Below are 18,512 nucleotides of genomic sequence, written 5' to 3'. Positions count from 1 at the left end.
ACCTCCCAGTTGAGACTGAGAAACCACCTAAAAACCCAGACCAGGCGGAGATGTTCAGGAAGGTTAGGAGCATGGAACAGTCATTCAGAAACATGCAGGGATTAGGAGGCCAGGTGAGTGTCGCCTACGAAGATTTGTGTCTGTTTCCCAATGTTTAGTTGCCTGTGGGATTCAAGATGCCTAAATTTGATCTATATGACGGGCATGGAGACCCGGTGGCCCACTTGAGGGGTTTCTACAGTAAAATGAGAGGAGCCAGCGGGAAAGATGAGCTGTTGATGGCGTACTTTAGACAGAGTCTGAGTGGCGCAGCATTGGAGTGGTACACTCATCAGGATCACAATAGATGATATACCTGGGATAATTTGGCCCAAGCATTCGCTCGTCATTTCCAATACAACATCGAGATCGTGCCAAATCGTTTGTCTCTGACTAAAATTGAGATGAAGCCTAGTGAAAGTTTTAGGGAATATGGTTTTCGCTGGAGAGAACAAGCAGCAAGAGTTAACCCCCCGATGGAGGAGAGCGAAATGGTGGAGTACTTTCTGCAGGCTCTAGAGCCCACTTACTTTGGCCATCTGATATTGGCCATAGGCAAGTCTTTCAATGAGGTAGTGAAGATGGGTGGCATGGTGGAAGAAGGGCTTAAATCAAGCAAAATCACAAGTTACTCTGCTATCAAAGCAACTACCCAAGCCATTCAGAATGGTACGGAGGAATGATCGGAAAGAAGAAGAAAGAAGATGTGGCAACGATTGATTCAGGATCATGGTTTGGACCGAGGGGCCCATCACACCGCTATACTCAACCTCGACCTTATCACCGAACTTATACCCAAACCCAATATAATCTATCCCAGCATTACTTTCCATCACCAGACCCTTAGATTTCTGTCCACCACGCCCAGACATATACTCAACCTCCCGCCTACTCACAATGGCGTGCCTCGACCCCACAAAATACCTACCCAGCTCCACAAAATGCTTACCCACCCCCACGAGCCTACTAAAACCCAGCCGGCCTAGGTTTTTGACCTAATCCAACATTCAAAAACGAGAGGTTACAGCGAAAGAAAACTTTCACCGCCGTTAGGGGAATCTTATACCAGTTTATTCCACAGATTAAGGCAGTTGAATATGCTGAGGCCAATTGAGTCAAAATTACCAAATCCTCCTCCAAAGAATCTTGATTACTCCATGAGCTATGAATATTGTTCTGGTACTCCGAGGCATGATACAGAGAAGTGCTGGCACTTGAAAAATGCCATCCAAGAGCTCATCGACACAAACCAGATTGAAATCCAAACTCCAGAGGCATCCAACATCAACCAGAATCCATTGCCAACCCATGAGGGAACAAACATGATTGAGATAGTACACAAAGGGGGGGGGGAGCCCAAGAATTCTTCACAGTCTGTCATGATGATTTGGTCCAGTGAAGTCAAGCCAGTCAAAAAACCAACGGTTGAAGGATCAGTGAACAAGTTGAGCATGACAAATGGTGAACTATCTGTGGTAATTAAGAAAAGATCTCCAAGTGATGTTGTAGCAAAGCAAGAAAAAGTGGTCGTTCCAGGGTTAGCAAATAAGCCTATAATAATTGTAGAGGGTGCCCGTACGGATCCTGTCATCATTAAGCCTGTAACCCAGTTGCCGGTAATCAGCACCAAGGCTATCCCATTGAACTATGAACGGGTGATACTGACTTATAAGGGAAAGGAAGTGAAAGAAGAAGTCAATGAGTCCCAAGGATTAACTCGTTCAAGGAGATGCTTTGCCCCGGAAGAGTTAAGGGAAGCAAAAACATCCAGAGATAATCCAGTTCTAGTAAAGAAAGCAGTCACTAAAGAAGAGGTAGAGGAGTTCTTGAGGAAAATGAAGGTACAAGATTATTCCATTATGGAGCAGTTGAGAAAGACGCCTGCTCATATTTCCTTGCTATCATTGCTGATCCATTCAGACGAGCATCATCGGGCCCTAATGAAAATTTTGAATGAGGCTCATGTCCCCGACAAAAATTTCAGTAAACCACCCGGAGAAGATCGCCAACAAAATATTTGAGGTGAACAGGGTCACCTTCTCAGATGACGAGTTGCCTGTGGAAGGTACTGAACACAATAAAACTCTCTATATTACGGTAAAATATGAAGATTCTGTGGTCACCAGGGTGTTAGTTGACAATGGTTCCAGTGCAAACATATGCCCTCTCTCTACTCTGAACAAGTTAAAAGTTGATGATGAGGGGATTCACAAAAATAGAATATGCGTCCGAGGTTTTGATGGTGGAGGAAAAAACTCGGTTGGTGATATAGTGCTTGAATGGATAATAAGACCGATGAAATTCACCATGGAGTTCCGGGTACTGGATGTAGCTGTCTCTTACAATATGTTGTTAGGTCGAACTTGGATTCATGCCGCCAAAGCAGTCCCGTCCACTCTGCACCAGATGGTCAAGTTTAAATGGGGAAGGCAGGAGATTGTCGTACATGGTGAAGAGAATTTGTGTCCTCATAGTGATGCCTCCGTCCCATTTATTGAGGCTGAAGATGACAAAGGGCCTTTGGTCTATCAAGTTTTTGAAACAGTGCCGGTCGAGAAGGTTCCAGAAGGGAAATGTGTTCCGACTCCAAAGATAGCCTCTGCATCCGTCATGGTGACCTCGGAAATACTGAAAAATGGCTTTGTTCTAGGTAAAGGTCTGGGTGCATCCTTGCAGGGTATCAAACAGCCAGTGCCCCTCCCTGAAAACTTGGGTACGTTCGGTCTTGGATTCAAGCCTATATCGGCAGATGTGAAAAGGGCTAAAAGGTTGAAACAGAAAGCGTGGGCACTTCCGAAGCCTATCCCACGTCTCTCCAGGTCTTTTGTCAAGCCCGGTGCTAGGAAACGCCCGGTAACGACAGTTCCAAGTCCTATGGTTGACAATGATGAAGAGTTAATTGAGAGGTTCCAGAGGTTGTTTGATGATGTGAACATGGTAGAACTTGGAGAAGGTTCTAGCAAAGCAGACGTGCAGTTCGTCGGGCCGAATGTAAAGCTTAACAATTGGAAGGCTACTCCTCTCCCTACTCGGAAGGAGTCTTAGTAGTTTGTTTTATTTTCCTTTCCATCTCGGTCATTCCAGGGTTGTGACCTAGATTTTATTTTTTTCTTGTTGATGTACAAACCCTGTTATCCTTTATTTTCAATGAAATGCAATTTCCATTTTCCGTCATTCCTGATAGTTTTATTTTTGTTTTTCTTTTCCTCTTTGTACAGTTCTTTTCATGCTGGTTTCAATGACATGACATGCATGAAGAATCTTCGGCTAAGTCTTAAAAGTCAATCTAATCCTGAAATAATAATCCAGGAAATAAAGTGTGATGATGAATCAAAATACGATGAGGATGAGGCCTTTGAGGAGATTAGTAAGGAACTATCACTTTGAAGAAAAACCCAAGCCTAATCTGAATGATACGAAAGCGATCAATCTAGGGGATCCAGATAATGTCAGAGAAACTAAGATAAGTGTCCACCTTCAACCACTAATTAGGGAGGAAATAGTCAAGGCATTGTTTGAATATAAGGATATTTTTGCATGGTCGTATGATGATATGCCAGGCTTGAGTACTGATTTGGTGGTTCATAAATTGCCAATTGATCCAGCATTCCCTCCCGTCAAGCAGAAGTTGAGAAAGTTTAAAACTGACATGAGTGTGAAGATTAAAGAAGAAGTTACAAAGCAGCTTGATGCAAAGGTCATTCGAGTCACGCTATTGTGCCTGTGCCAAAGAAAGACGGTAAAACCAGAGTGTGTGTTGATTACTGTGAACTCAACAAATCAAGTCCAAAGGACAATTTCCCACTGCCAAATATCCACATTCAGATTGATAATTGTGCCAAGTATGAGTTTGGGTCTTTTGTGGACTGCTATGTAGGGTATCATCAGATTTTAATGGATGAGGAAGATGCGGAAAAGATGGTATTCATCACACCATAGGGAACATATTGCTACCGGGTCATGCCTTTTGGTTTGAAAAATGCGGGGGAAACTTACATGAGGGAAATGGCTATCATATTCCATGATATGATACACAAGGAGATCGAGGTTTACGTGGATGATGTGATTATAAAGTCCAGGAAGCAGTCTGACCACTTCAAAGACTTGAGAAAGTTTTTTCGGAGGCTCCGAAGGTACAATCTTAAGCTCAATCCTGCAAAGTGTGCATTTGGTGTTCCATCCGGGAAATTGTTGGGATTCATCGTAGGGCATTCAGTCTGATCTGTCAAAGATCAAAGCTATCCAGGAGTTACTACCACCAAAGAACAAGACCAAGGTGATGATTCTGCTAGGGAGACTGAACTACATCAGTAGGTTTATTGCTCAGCTCACGACAACTTGTAAGCCCATCTTTAAGTTGCTAAAAAAGGATGATGTGGTTAAATGGACTGATGAGTGCTAGGAAGCATTTGATAAGATCAAAGAGTATTTGTTGAACCCACCTGTGTTGGTCCCACCGGAGCCATAGAGACCTTTGATTCTTTATTTGACAGTCCTAGATAACTCATTTGGTTATGTGTTGGGTCAGCATGACATCACTGGCAGGAAAGAGCAAGCCATCTATTATCTCAGCAAGAAGTTCACATCTTATGAGGTTAAGTATACTCCCATTGAAAGGACATGTTGCACCTTGACTTGGGTAGCACAGAAGCTGAAGCATTATTTGTCATCCTACACTACTTACCTCATTTCTCGCCTGGATACTTTAAAGTATATCTTTCAAAAGCCCATGCCCATAGGAAGGCTCACAAAGTGGCAGATCTTGCTCACAGAGTTTGGCATCTTATATGTGACTCGGACGACGATGAAATCCCAAGCTTTGGCCGATCACTTGGCTAAGAACCTAGTGGATGAAGAATATGAACCTTTGAAGAATTACTTTCCTGATGAACAGGTAATGCATATTGATGAGGTCGAGAAGGATGAAAAGCACGATTAGAAACTTTTCTTTGATGGGGCTGCTAACATGAAATGCGTTGGAATAGGAGCTGTACTTATTTCTAAAACATGGAACCACTACCCTATCACAACTCAGCTTTGTTTCTATTGCACCAACAACATGGCTGAGTACGAAGCGTGCATTTTGGGTTTAAGGTTAGTCGTGGACATGGGAGTCCAAAAAGTGCTGGTCTTGGGTGATTTAGATCTGTTGGTGCACCAGATCCAGGGAGAATGGGAGACCCGAGATTTGAAACTCATACCATATTGATAATGTCTGCAAGATATTTGTCAACGGTTCAGACCAATGGAGTTCAGACATATCCCTAGGATCCACAATGAGGTTGCTGACGCTTTGGATACTCTGGCGTCGATGTTACATAATCCAAATAAGGCTTATGTTGACCCTTTGCATATTCGGGTCTGCGATTAGCATGCTTATTGTAACATGGTATCAGGTCGGGGGTATATCCGGTACAAACCACAGGGGATCAAAAGAGAACAATTCGACGTTTGGCAAGCGGATTTTTCTTTAGTGGAGGCGTTTTATGCAAAAGAACTCCAGATCTCGGATTGTTGAGGTGAATCGATGCTAGACAAGCATGCCTATCATGACCGAAGTGCATTCCAAAGTCTACGGGCCACATATGAGTGGGTATATTCTGGAAAAGAAAATTCTAAGAGCAGGGTATTATTGGATCACCATGGAACGAGATTGCATCAGCTTTGTGCATAAGTGTCATCAAATACCAGGTACACAGAGACTTGATTCATTCTCCGCCATCTGAGTTGCACACAATGTCCGGACCATGGCCCTTTGTTGCTTGGGGCATGGATGTCATCGGACCAATCGAGCCAACAACATCCAATGGGCATAGGTTCATTCTGGTGGCCATTGATTATTTCACTAAGTGGGTTGAAGCTAAAACTTTCAAATCTGTGACCAAGAAGGCAGTGGTCGATTTTGTTCATTCAAATATCATTTGTCAGTTTGGAATCCTAAAGGTGATCATCACAGATAATGGTGCCAATATTAACAGTCATCTGATGAAAGAAGTGTGTCAACAGTTCAAGATTACACATCGCAATTCCACCCTATACCGCCCCAAGGTGAATGGAGCAGTCGAGGCAGCTAATAAGAACATAAAGAAGATACTTCGAAAAATGGTGCAAGGTTCCAGGCAATGGCATGAGAAGTTGCCCTTTGCTCTGTTGGGTTATTGTACTATTGTTCGCACTTCAGTAGGTGCACTCCTTATTTGTTGGTATATGGCACAGAAGTAGTGATACCAGCGGAAGTTGAAATCTCATCCCTTCAAATTGTTGCTGAGGCCGAAATTGATGATGATGAGTGGGTCAAAACCCGTCTGGAGAAATTGAGTTTGATTGATGAGAAAAGATTGGCAGCAATGTGTCATGGCTAGTTTTATCAAAAGAGAATGGCAAGAGCATACAATAAGAAGGTGCGTTCCCAAATATTTGAAGTGGGTCAACAAGTATTGAAACGCATCCTTCCACATTAGGCTGCAACAAAAGGCAAAATTCACCCCAAATTGACAAGGGCCATTCATTGTAACTAGAGTGTTGTCCAATGGTGCTTTGTATTTAACAGATATAGAGGGAAAATGTATAGATATGACTATAAACTCTGATGCAGTAAAAAGATATTATGTATGATTTCTTTGTTTTGTCTAACTTGTTGTTTGTACTTGACATATTTTGAAGATTGGAATGACGAAGATATTTTATTCCGCTATCTTAATATTTTGCCCTTAGTTACCCCTTTGAGCCTTATTTATTTCCTTTCATACTCCTCTTTTGGAATCAGTAACAAAATTCAGAAACACGAACGCAAGAAGTAAGTAAAGAAGAAAAGAGAAAAGAGAAAGAAAAGAAGGGAAAAGAGTGAAAAAAAGAAGAAAAAGAAAAAGAAAAAGAAAAAGAAAAAAAGAGAGACAAGAAAGAGAAAAAGAGAGAGAAAAGAAAACGAAAAGAGAAAAAGAAAAAGAAAAAGAAAAGAGAAAAGCAACAACAACAAAGCAATTCCTATGTCATGAACTACGTTTGACCTGATTCCTTTTAAGGATACGTAGGCAGCCTCACGATTCGGTCCCATCAAAATAAAAATCCAAAAGTCCCCAAGCAAAGAAACTGGGGCAGAAAGTTGTGGTTGTTGTAAGAAATCTGATTCCAAAAGTTGTAATTTTGAACTCATTCAAGTAGTTTTAAGCATTTTGATATCCTTTCTTTCTAACCCTATCCAAAAGCCCACATTACGGTCCAAAGAAAGACCTTCAGATCAGTCTTCAAGATATTCCAAGTTGACAAAGTAGAAGTGTGATTCATATAAGGGGCAACACTCCGGACTAAGCAGGAAAAATGAAAAAGTGAGAGAGCCTTATTGGTGAAAACCCTCTCGGGCACCGTAGGGCGACAGAAAGTTGAGAGAAATTAAAAAATGAGAGATTATTACTGGTAAAAACCATCACGGGCATAATAAGGCAACAGTGAGTTGAGAAATGAATAAATGAGAGAGGTTTGCTGGTGAAAACCCTTCGGGGCACCGCAAGCCGAATAAGGTTGTCGACTTTGCAAAGGAATCAGATTATGGAAACCTCAGGCATAAAGTGTGAAGACTAAAAAAGGATTGACTGAATGGACTAGGCTGATTAATCCGGAGTGCATGTCATGACCATTGATGCCACTAGCTTCACTCAGATAAGTCATTTTTCCCTTTCTTCCTCAAACAGTCTTTCTGTTTTGATTCTCTTCTCTATTAATAACTCTCGAAGTCATTGTATTTCATTTCTTTTTGGGTCTATTCCTCTAAAGCTTTTCAATGTTAGATTCGCTAAGCAAAAGAAAGGATTGCAAAGCTCACTACCAACTTCCAAAAGTGTAAAGCAAAGTGCGGCCAAAGCATACCAGAAATAACATGATGCAAATGTAAAAAATAAGGTGTTAATGAAAGTTCAAGCGGTCGAGTGGTTTGTGAATTTTGTGGAAGAAACCGAGGTTCAAATTGGTAGGACAAAAATGTAAAACAACGGGTTGGGTGTAGAGCATTTAGGTCATTCAGATTCCTGTGGTTGAAATTCAATCAGAGAGGCAAACAATTCGTGGTCAATTCAGGGCAGCTAGTCAAGGCAAAGCACGACAGCGAAAGGGCCACTTTCAGCAAGAATGCCGCAAACTGACCACCACATTTTCTATCTAACAAGATTTTTCTTTGATTGAAACAGGGGAAGAAAAATTTCGTTCATTTCGGAGAAACCCTCCGTGAGGAAAACAGGTGCCATACAGGCTCGACAGTAAGTTCTAGTACCCTTCTTGATAACAGGATTTAGTAAAGTTTTGAGACCCTCGCAAATGACAAAGTCTGACGAGAGGTCCACTTTTGGGAAGTACAATTTGGCATTTGAGTTTTCACTTTCGAGATGAGGTTTGGTTTGAAATGTTCAGGATAAAGGAATTTAGTTTAGAATTTGTTTTGATAACAAGAATCGGTTAACACTCACAAATGTTCCCAATATCAAACTGGGGCAGAAAAATTTCTTTTGTTTTGTCTGTTTTGTTGAAATCAGGTGCCCACCTAAGGAACCAGGGAAGACAACACGAGTTTCAAGAATAGAAAGCAATTTAGGTTCAAGCAATCAGGCACCCACTTTGAGAACAAGGGAAGACAGTTCAAAGGAAAAACAGTCTCAAGAGAAAGCAATTAATTTTTGGCAATCAGGCGCCCACCTGGAGAACAAAGGGAAGATGCCACAAGTTCAAAGGAAAGTTGATCAAGTTCAGCAATCAGGCGCCCACCTGGCAAACAAGGGAAAACAATTCAAGTTTCAGAGGAAAGGAATACAAGTCAAATGTTGGTAATCAGGCGTCCACCTGGAGAACAAGGGAAAGCAGCTCAAGTTTAAGAGAAAAGCAGTTCGAGTTTCAGCAGTCAGGCGCCCACCTGGAGAACAAGGGGAAACAACTCAAGTTTTAGGGAAAAACGGTTCAAGTTCAGCAATCAGGCGCCTACCTGGAGAACAAAGGGAAAGCAGCTCAAGTTTCAAAGGAAAACAGTTCAAGGTCAGCAATCAAGAGCCCACCTAGAGAACAAGGAAAACAGTTCAAGTCTCAAGGAAAAATAGTGCAAATGTTGGTAATCAGGCACCCACCAGGAGAACAAAAGGAAAACATCAATGTTCAAAGGAAGACAGTTCAAGTTCAGCAATCAGAAGCCCACCTGGAGAATAAGGGAAAACAAGTCAAGTTTCGAGGGAAAAGTAGTGCAAATGTTGGTAATCAGGCACCCAGCTGGAGAGCAAGGGAATACAATTCAAGTTTTGGTAATCAGGCGCCCACCTGGAGAGCAAGGGAATACAATTCAAGTTTGGCAATCAGGCGCCCACCTGGAGAGCAAGGAAATACAGTTAAAATTTTGGTAATCAGGCGCCCACCTGGAGAGCAAGGGAATACAATTAAAGTTGTGGCAATCAGCCGCCCACCTGGAGAGCAAGGGAATACAGTTGAAGTTTTGGTAATCGGGTGCCCACCTGGAAAGAAAGGGAATACAATTGAAGTTTTGAAAATCAGGCACCCACCTAGAGAGCAAGGGAATACAATTGAAGTTTTGGCAATCAGGCACCCGGAGGATAATATAGAAAGCACTTCAAGTTCTGAAGGAAGACAGTTCGAGTATTGGCAATCAGGCGCCTACCTGAAAAATAAGGGAACTCATTTCAGAATGCAATTCAAAGCAGCGATAAAGGAATATCGCCTTGGAAGTACAAGCCAGCAGGGCAGTAGAAATAGCGAGATCAAGTTTGAAGATATAGATAAGATTCTTGTAATTCATAGATCATAGTTTAGTCTAGTTTCTTTTATTTTGTCTTGGTGTAATAAGGAGTTAAGCAAGCAGCAACAGCAACAGCAACAGTGAAATCACAACTTCCTGGTAGTCCCAGCTATTGAAACTTCCAGAACTACACTAACTTGATTCCTTTATAGCCAAGGATATGTAGGCAACCTCAGAAGCAAGGTGCGGTCAGATCCTTCAAAAATGCTTCCCATAGAGTATTCAAACGGGCAAAAATCGCTCGTATCCGCTCACTTTATCTTTGCACAAAAATAGTTCGTGTTTTCGAGCAAAGAGGGGCAGCTGTGAGCATGTGATTTTTGCCCTATAGGAATTACTCCTATAAAATACACGAAAAACAATTTTTCTATTTTTTACAATTTTATAGGATTTTGTGAGAATCTGTGCTAATTGTTTGCATTTTTGTGCATGTTTATTTCTGTTAAAAATTATGAAAATGTCAAAAATACCATGCATTGCATTTATGATTTATTTTTACATTTTTAAGGTTAATTAGTAAATTAGTTGCTTTATTAAGAAGATGAAAATAACAAAAATTGGCTTGCTTTTGCAATTTTAGCCTTTTAGTTTTGAATTAGTAATTTTTTTTTTAAATTTGGGAGTAATTAATTTTTATAAATATTATGGTAGATAATTAACTTAATGTTGTAAATTAATCGTTTTTAGGAATTTAATTTAGGTATTTTAATTAATTAAAAGGAAAAAAGAGAACAAATGAAAAGAAAAGGAAAAAAGGAATTAGAGGGCTGTTGTTTATTGGGCTAGTTGCTGAAGCCCAAGCCCCTTTCACCCCAAAGACCAATCCCTTTTCTCACAAACCCGTCCAAGCCCCCTACCCAACCCGGTCTAGTCCTGTATTGACCAAAACGACCCTGTTTTCGTGGCTTTTCATCTCAGCCATTGGATTTCAATGATCCAACGGCTCGGAACTTATTATCCCTGAGTATTTAACTGTCCTAAAATGGCTACCCCCCATTCGAACCCCTCCCACTCTTTTATCTCTCTCAATCAGGAAACCCCAGAGACCACCGACTTGGAACCCTTAGCCGATGGCTACCACTCAACCTCCTCTGAACCTACCGAAAATCACACCCTATAACCTTCTCCTCCTCCTCATCTCATACATCGACTCAGTTCTTTGCAAAACACCCCAGAAAGCCCTAAGTTTTAGATCTAAGAAAAGGTCAATTTGGTCGGAAGTCATTGAGTTTGTTTTGTCCTCAGCGTTCGAGTTCGAAGGGTTCTCTTGTGTTGCTCTCAAGAGATTTGGACTCTCATGAGTCTTTTCTCCCAAAAAATTCGGTCAAAGCTCCATGCAACGCCGGGTTCCTTGGGAGAAAAAACCTTTGAGTGGTCAATTAGCGTGGAGTAGGGCATCGAGATGTCACACACGTTTTGTTCATGCATAAACGATAGAGTTTCACCACTGTATTCTTCATATTCTCTGGTGAGTCAGTAATTTCTTACCTTCTTTAGTCTGTTAGATTGCTTGTGTTCATCTGAGAGTCATTCCTGTTTCAATCTTCGAGTTAGGTTTAATTAGGTTTTGTTTCGGTTTATTAATTTAGATTAATCCTAATCTATTTAGATTAGTTTCATAAATTGCTTTGCTTAGCTATATTGCTGATTTTGAAATCATTTAATTCGGTACTTTCTTCTTTTTTCTTCTTTTCACAATCACTGAAGTTGATTTTGGTTTTGGTCACTTTGGTTAATTGGGCTTCTTGGTCATCTTTGACCCGGTTTAAAGAGGCCCGTTCATTTAGGGTTAGGTCTTGGGTCAAATTTGACCCATGTATGATTCAGTTTGGGAGGTAAATACAGGGGTGTCAAGGGTTGTTTTGGTCATTTGGAGGATGGGAATCTTTCCTAACTATCTAGGAAGGTTCTAGGAAAGTGGGGAGTAGGTTGATTTAGCAAATAGGTGTAAAGTTTGGGGTTGGAAATAAACAAAAAGGGAATTGAAGAGGGGAGGGTAGTAAATGAATAAAATTAAGTTTGCTGCCCTAAAATCTGACTATAAAAGGGCTCACTTCCTTCAGTTTCGGGCAGAGATTAGAATACCTGAAAATAGCAAACGGCTGAAGAATACACACACTGTTAGAGTTTGAAAAATTAGAAAGAAAAACACAAAAAAATTGCAAGCACTATTCCATTGCAGCCGGTTTTCATATTTCTTGGTTTTTAAAAGCTTGAATGCACTACTATTTGTCAGGGTTCAAAACATGGTTATAGCTGGTTGATAGTTGCTGATTACTGCTGTCTAAAAGTTGCTGATATTTCTATTTCCTTACTAAAGTTCTGTGGCTATTTTTTTTGTTGTTTCAGGTGTGTTCATGAGCTTGAAGTAATAAAATGGGCTTGTAATTTGCTGATTTGGAATGGGACCCTCTTATTCATTTGGCTAAATGCTTCTTTTCTATTGCTCATGATGCTGCTTCAGCTTTGCTTAAGTACTGTCAACGCTGACTTAGTATAGGTGGATGGTTTAAGAGTTTAGGTTGTTTTAGCTCATTCATAAGTGGTTAACAATTTGCTATACTTAGTAATTGTAATTATTTGGGGTTGTTTTTCAATGGTTTGTCGAATGTAAATTCATGTGTTTTTATTGTTAAGCATGTTGATGGGTGTATATCTTATGTTAATCCTTGAGTGAATTTCAGAAATTGACCTCTTGTTGAGATTAATAGCATGCTTATTGGAGTCATTGTAAGATTAATGAGTAGTTTCATAATCTAGGATCATGTTGTTAATATGAATAGTAACAGTGATTTAAAAGTCCATAATATGGTTATTTAGGTGTCGTGATTCTCAAAACTTGTTTATTATGCTATTTTGTGTGTTGTAATTAGCTGGGCCTCATTAGGGCTTGAGCGTTTGATTCACCACTGCCCAGCTTTTGGAGTTGGCCCAAATGAGGTAGCCGGGGCTGTGGCCAGTCTTGTTCGGCCCAGGTTATCTCCCTTCTTTCATTTAGGTTCGATCTAGAGCCCAGCTGCCCCTAAGCGTGTGTTTTAAGCGGCCTCTTTCAAGTAGTGGAGTGGACCTGGATTTGTTGGTCCATTCGAAAAGAAGCAACAGTCCGCTTGGTCTTCCTTTTGGGCCTGATCTTGGGCCTAGTTCTTCTTTCAATTAGTCTTGGCTTTAAGCCCCAAACCAGAATCGATGTGAGTAATTAAAAGTCCCTTATGAGCACCCATTCCTCTTTCCTTCACCTAATAGTTGTATAGAAACATCATTAGATTTTACCTTAATTAGATATAATTCTCTAAGTAGGAGGTGTGTCGTATTAATAAAATCGTTTATGGCCCTCACTAATCTTTTAATTTAGAAATTAAAAATGAATATTCATAGAAAAGCCTTTAGGCGCATTTAGAATACTATTGTGATTGTGTACATGTTCGCGTGACATAATTACAATTCTAAAAACCAATTCGGAGTATGCGTTCACGCAACTTCGGTGAAAATAATAAAATTATTTTAATAGGCCGCTAAATTAAATTTAGTTTATATAGTCCGAGGTGTGTCATCCACGATTTAATCATACCTGGCCCTCATATTAATTTCTTATGACTTAGATATAAAAATGACAAATGCTCGTAGCCTCTCTAGGCCCGTCTAATATATTATTGTGATTATGGACACGTTCACGTGACATGATTACGATTTTAAAAACAAAACCGGAGTATGTGTTCGCGCAACTTTGGCCAAATATTTCTTAATAATAATAAAGCATCATTAATTGTGGACACGTACGCGTGACATGATTTTTGATGCGCCAAACAAATGGGTACACGTACGCGTGACCGTTTCAGGATAATTTAAAAAAAAGGCAAATTCACATAGGTTCTAAAATAAGTAATTAAATAATTTAATAAGCCAAGTATGATCAAAGCGACCGTGCTAAAACTACGGAACTCGGGAATGCCTAACACCTTCTTCCAGGTTAACAGAATTTCTTACCCGGATTTCTATGTTCGCAGACCGTAAATAGAGTAAACTTTCCTCAATTCGGAATTTTAAACTGGTGACTTAGGACACCATAAATTATCCCAAGTGGCGACTCTGATTTTAATTTAAATAATCCCGTTTCGATTGTCATTTTAATTGGAAAAAACTCCCTTATACCCTTTCTGGGGTGGTAAAAAGGAGGTGTGACAACATCCTCCCCAACTTAAATAAATGTTCGTCCTCGAACGAGTTAAGAAACATACCTGAAGCCTCAAACAGGTGAGCATATCTTCTCCACATCTCCCGCTCGGTTTCCCAAGAAGCCTCCTCCATGGGCCGAACTCTCCACTACACCTTTACTGAAGCTATATCCTTTGACCTCAACTTCCGAACATGACGACCCAAAATAGCTACTGGCTCCACATCATAGGTCAAATCATCATCCAGCTGAACCGTGCTGAAATCTAGAACATGAGACGGATCCCCAATATACTTCCGGAGCATAGAAACATGAAATACCGGATGCACACTCGATAAGCTGGGTGGCAAAGCAAGCTAATAAGCCACATCCCCAATCCTCCGAAGCACCTCAAAAGGCCCAATGAACCGAGAACTCAATTTCCCTTTCTTCCCAAATCTCATAACACCCTTCATGGGCGAAACCTTCAACAGAACCTTCTCCCCATCCATATAGGACACATCTCGAACCTTCCTATCCGCATAACTCTTTTGCCTCGACTGCGTTTTATGAAGCCTCTCCTGAATCACCTTCACCTTTTATAAAGCATACTGCACCAAGTCTGTCCCCAATAGCCTAGCCTCACCGGGCTCGAACCAACCAACTGGAGATCTACACCGCCTCCCATACAAAGCCTCATATGGAGCCATCTGAATACTCGACTGGTAGCTATTGTTATTAGCAAACTCTGCAAGCGGTAAAAACTGATTCCATGACCCTCCGAAATCAATGACACAAGCACGCAACATGTCCTCCAATATCTAAATAGTGTGCTCGAACTTCCCGTCCGTCTAAGGGTGAAAAGTTGTGCTCAACTCAACCTGAGTACCCAACTCTCACTGCACAGACCTCCAAAACTGCGATGTAAACTGAGTGCCCCTATCTCAAATGATAGAAACTGGGACACTATGCAAACGAACAATCTCCCGAATATAGATCTCTGCCAGCCGCTCTGAAGAATAAGTAGTACACACAGGAAAAAAGTGCGTGGACTTGGTCAGCCGATCCACAATCACCCAAATAACATCGAACTTCTTCAAAGTCCATGGAAGTCCAACTACAAAGTCCATAGTGATCATCTCCCACTTCCACTCTGGAATATCCATTCGTTGAAGCAAGCCACTCGGTCTCTGATGCTCATATTTCAGCTGCTGACAATTGAGACACCGAGCTACAAATCCTACAATATCTTTCTTCATTCTTCTCCACCAATAGTGGTGCCTCAAATCCTGATACATCTTCGCGGCACCCAGATGAATGGAATACCACAAGCTACGGACCTCCTCCATAATCAACTCCCGAAGCCCATCCACATTGGGCACACATATCCGGCCCTACATCCTCAACACCCCATCATCACCAATGGTCACATCTCTGGCAACATCATGCTGAACTCTGTCCTTAAGGACAAGCAAATGTGGATCATCATACTAGCGCTCTCTGATGTGATCATATAAGGAAGATCGAGTAACCACACAAGCCAATACCCGACTAGGCTCAGAAATATCCAACCTCACGAACCGATTGGCCAAGGCCTAAACATCAACTGCAAGAGGTCTCTCCCCAAATGGAATATATGGCAAACTTTCCATACTCAATGTCTTTCGGCTCAAAGCATCGGCCACCACATTGGCCTTTTCCGGATGGTACAATATAGTGATATCATAATCCTTAAGAAACTCCAACCACCTCCGCTGCCTCAAATTAAGGTCCTTCTGCTTAAACAAGTGTCGGAGGCTACGATGATCAGTAAACACCTCACAAGACATGCCATACAAGTAATGCCTCCAAATCTTTAACGCGTGAACTATGGTAGCCAACTCCAAATCATGAACGATGTAGTTCTTCTCATGGGGCTTCAACTGGCAAGAGGCATAAGCAATAACTCTACCCTCATGCATCAACACACAACCTATACCAACTCTCGAAGCATCATAATACACGGTATATGAACCTGAAGCAGATGGCAAAACCAACACTGGAGCTATGGTCAAGGCTGTCTTGAGCTTCTGAAAGCTCTCCTCGCACTCGTCCGACCATACAAATGGAGCATCCTTCCGAGTCAACTTGGTCAAGGGCGATGCGATAGATGAGAATCCCTGAACAAATCGGCGATAATAGCCTGCCAAACCAAGAAAGCTGCGAATCTCTATGGCTGAGGACGGTCTGGGCCAACTCTGAACTGCCTCTATCTTCTTCGGATCAACCTGAATACCCTCGTTGGATACCACGTGCCCCAAAAAATCCATTGAACTGATCCAAAACTCATAGTTGGAGAACTTTGCATAAAGCTTCTCCTCCCTCAATCTCTGCAATACAACTCTCAAATGCTCCACGTACTCCTCCTGACTACGCGAATACACTGGAATATCATCAATGAAGACTATGACAAATGAGTCGAGATAAGGCCAGAACACGCTGTTCATCAAATGCATGAAAGCTGCTGGGGCATTGGTCGGCCCAAAAGACATCACCAAGAACTCATAATGACCATATCGGGTCCTGAAAACCATCTTAAGAATATCCGAGTCCCTGATCTTCAACTGGTGATAACCTGAACGGAGATCAATCTTGGAGAACACTCTCGCTCCCTAAAGTTGGTCGAATAAATCATCAATGCGAGGCAAAAGATACTTGTTCTTAACTGTTACCTTGTTCAATTGCCTATATTCAATGCACATCCTCATAGTGACATCCTTCTTCTTCACAAATAGAACCGGCGCACCCTAAGGTGACACACTAGGCCGAATGAACCCCTTTTCATGGAGTTCTTGAAGCTGCTCCTTTAACTCCTTCAACTCCGATGGTGCCATACGACATGGCAGAATAGAAATGGGATGAGTGCCCGACACCAAGTCAATACCAAAATTAATATCCCTGTCTGGTGGCATGCCCGACAGGTCTGTAGGAAACATATCTGGAAAATCTCTCACAACTAGAATAGAATCAATACTGGGAGTCTCAGAACCGACCTCCCTCACAAAGGCTAGATACGAAAGGCACCCCTTCCCAACAATACGCTGGGCCTTCAAGAATGAGATCACTCTACTAGGAACATAATCAGTCACACCTCGCCACTCAATCCGTAGCACACCCGGTATAGCCAAAGTGACTATATTAGCATGACAGTCCAGAATAGCAAAACACAGAGATAGTCAATCCATGCCCGAAATGACATCAAAGTCTACCATACATAATAATAGAAGATCCACTCGAGTCTCCAGATCCCCAATAGTCACCACACACGACCAGTACACACGGTTTACAACAACAGTATCGCCTACTGGGGTAGATACATGAACAAGTGAAGCAAGAGACTCACGGGGCATACCTAAATAACGAGCAAAGTATGATGACACATAAGAAAAGGTGGAACCGGGATCAAATAATACAGAGGCATCTCTGTGGCATACTGAAACAATACTTGTGATGACAACATCTGAAGCAATAGCATCGGTGTGAGCACGTGATTTTTTCCCCATGAGAATTACTCCCAAAAAAATTCAAAATAAAATAATTTTTCCGTTGTTTGCAATTTTGTGAATTTTGTAGTATTTTCAGTTATTATTTACATTTGTCTGTGCATGTTTATTTGTTAAATTAATGAAAATACAAAAATATGTCGCAGCATCTAGAATTTAATTTTACAATTAGGATTAGCCAACTAAATATTTGTTTTACAAAAATAAAAAAAAATCACAAAATAACGTACTTCGCATTTTAGTATTTAATGTCAAAATTGTGTGATTTTCTTTTAATTTGGTATTTAGTTATTTGTGATAATAACTACTTAGAGTTAATTAATATTTATAAGATAATTTGGCCAAGGTTAAATTTAGGCTTGTATTTTATTTTAATTAGAAAGAAAATTGAAAGAAAAAGAAGTTAAGAAGAGGAAAATCTGGTTTGGGCCAATTTGGTCAGAATCCCAGGCCCAAAACAAAAACCCACCCAGACCCAATCCAATCCGGCCCAAAACCCTCCCACGACCCGACCCAAACCCGTCCCCGACCCGGATCCCTCTTAAATTAACCTAGAATATACTAAAGAGAGGGGCAATCGCAATAGACCCATCACCCCACCCCCTCAGATCATCTTCTTTGAACCACCCCATCCCCAAACGACTATCCAGCCATCTCCACCGATATTCTGCAACGTTACACACCCTAAGCCCCTCGTCTTCATCGATAGACCAAGCTTCTTCTTGAACCACACTGAACACAAACACACAAACATGCATAGAGAGGATGACTGGAAAACAGAAAGTAAAGAGAAGGAAACAACCATGATCGGAGGAGAAACGAAAAACAATTCCCATAAGAAATGTTCCGGGTTGAGTCGATTTGCTATGTAATTGAGTCGGGTTGATTTATTTTCATCTCTGTACTCGCCTGAAGAGATTCCGGGCAGAATCAATTAATGTTTCTTTTTTTTATTCAACTTCTGTTTCGATAGAGATGGAATTTGCCTGCGCTCACC

Source organism: Nicotiana tabacum, chromosome 16, assembly GCF_000715075.1.
Source record: "Nicotiana tabacum cultivar K326 chromosome 16, ASM71507v2, whole genome shotgun sequence".
NCBI lineage: Eukaryota > Viridiplantae > Streptophyta > Magnoliopsida > Solanales > Solanaceae > Nicotiana > Nicotiana tabacum.
This window is presented reverse-complemented; position numbering follows the sequence as displayed.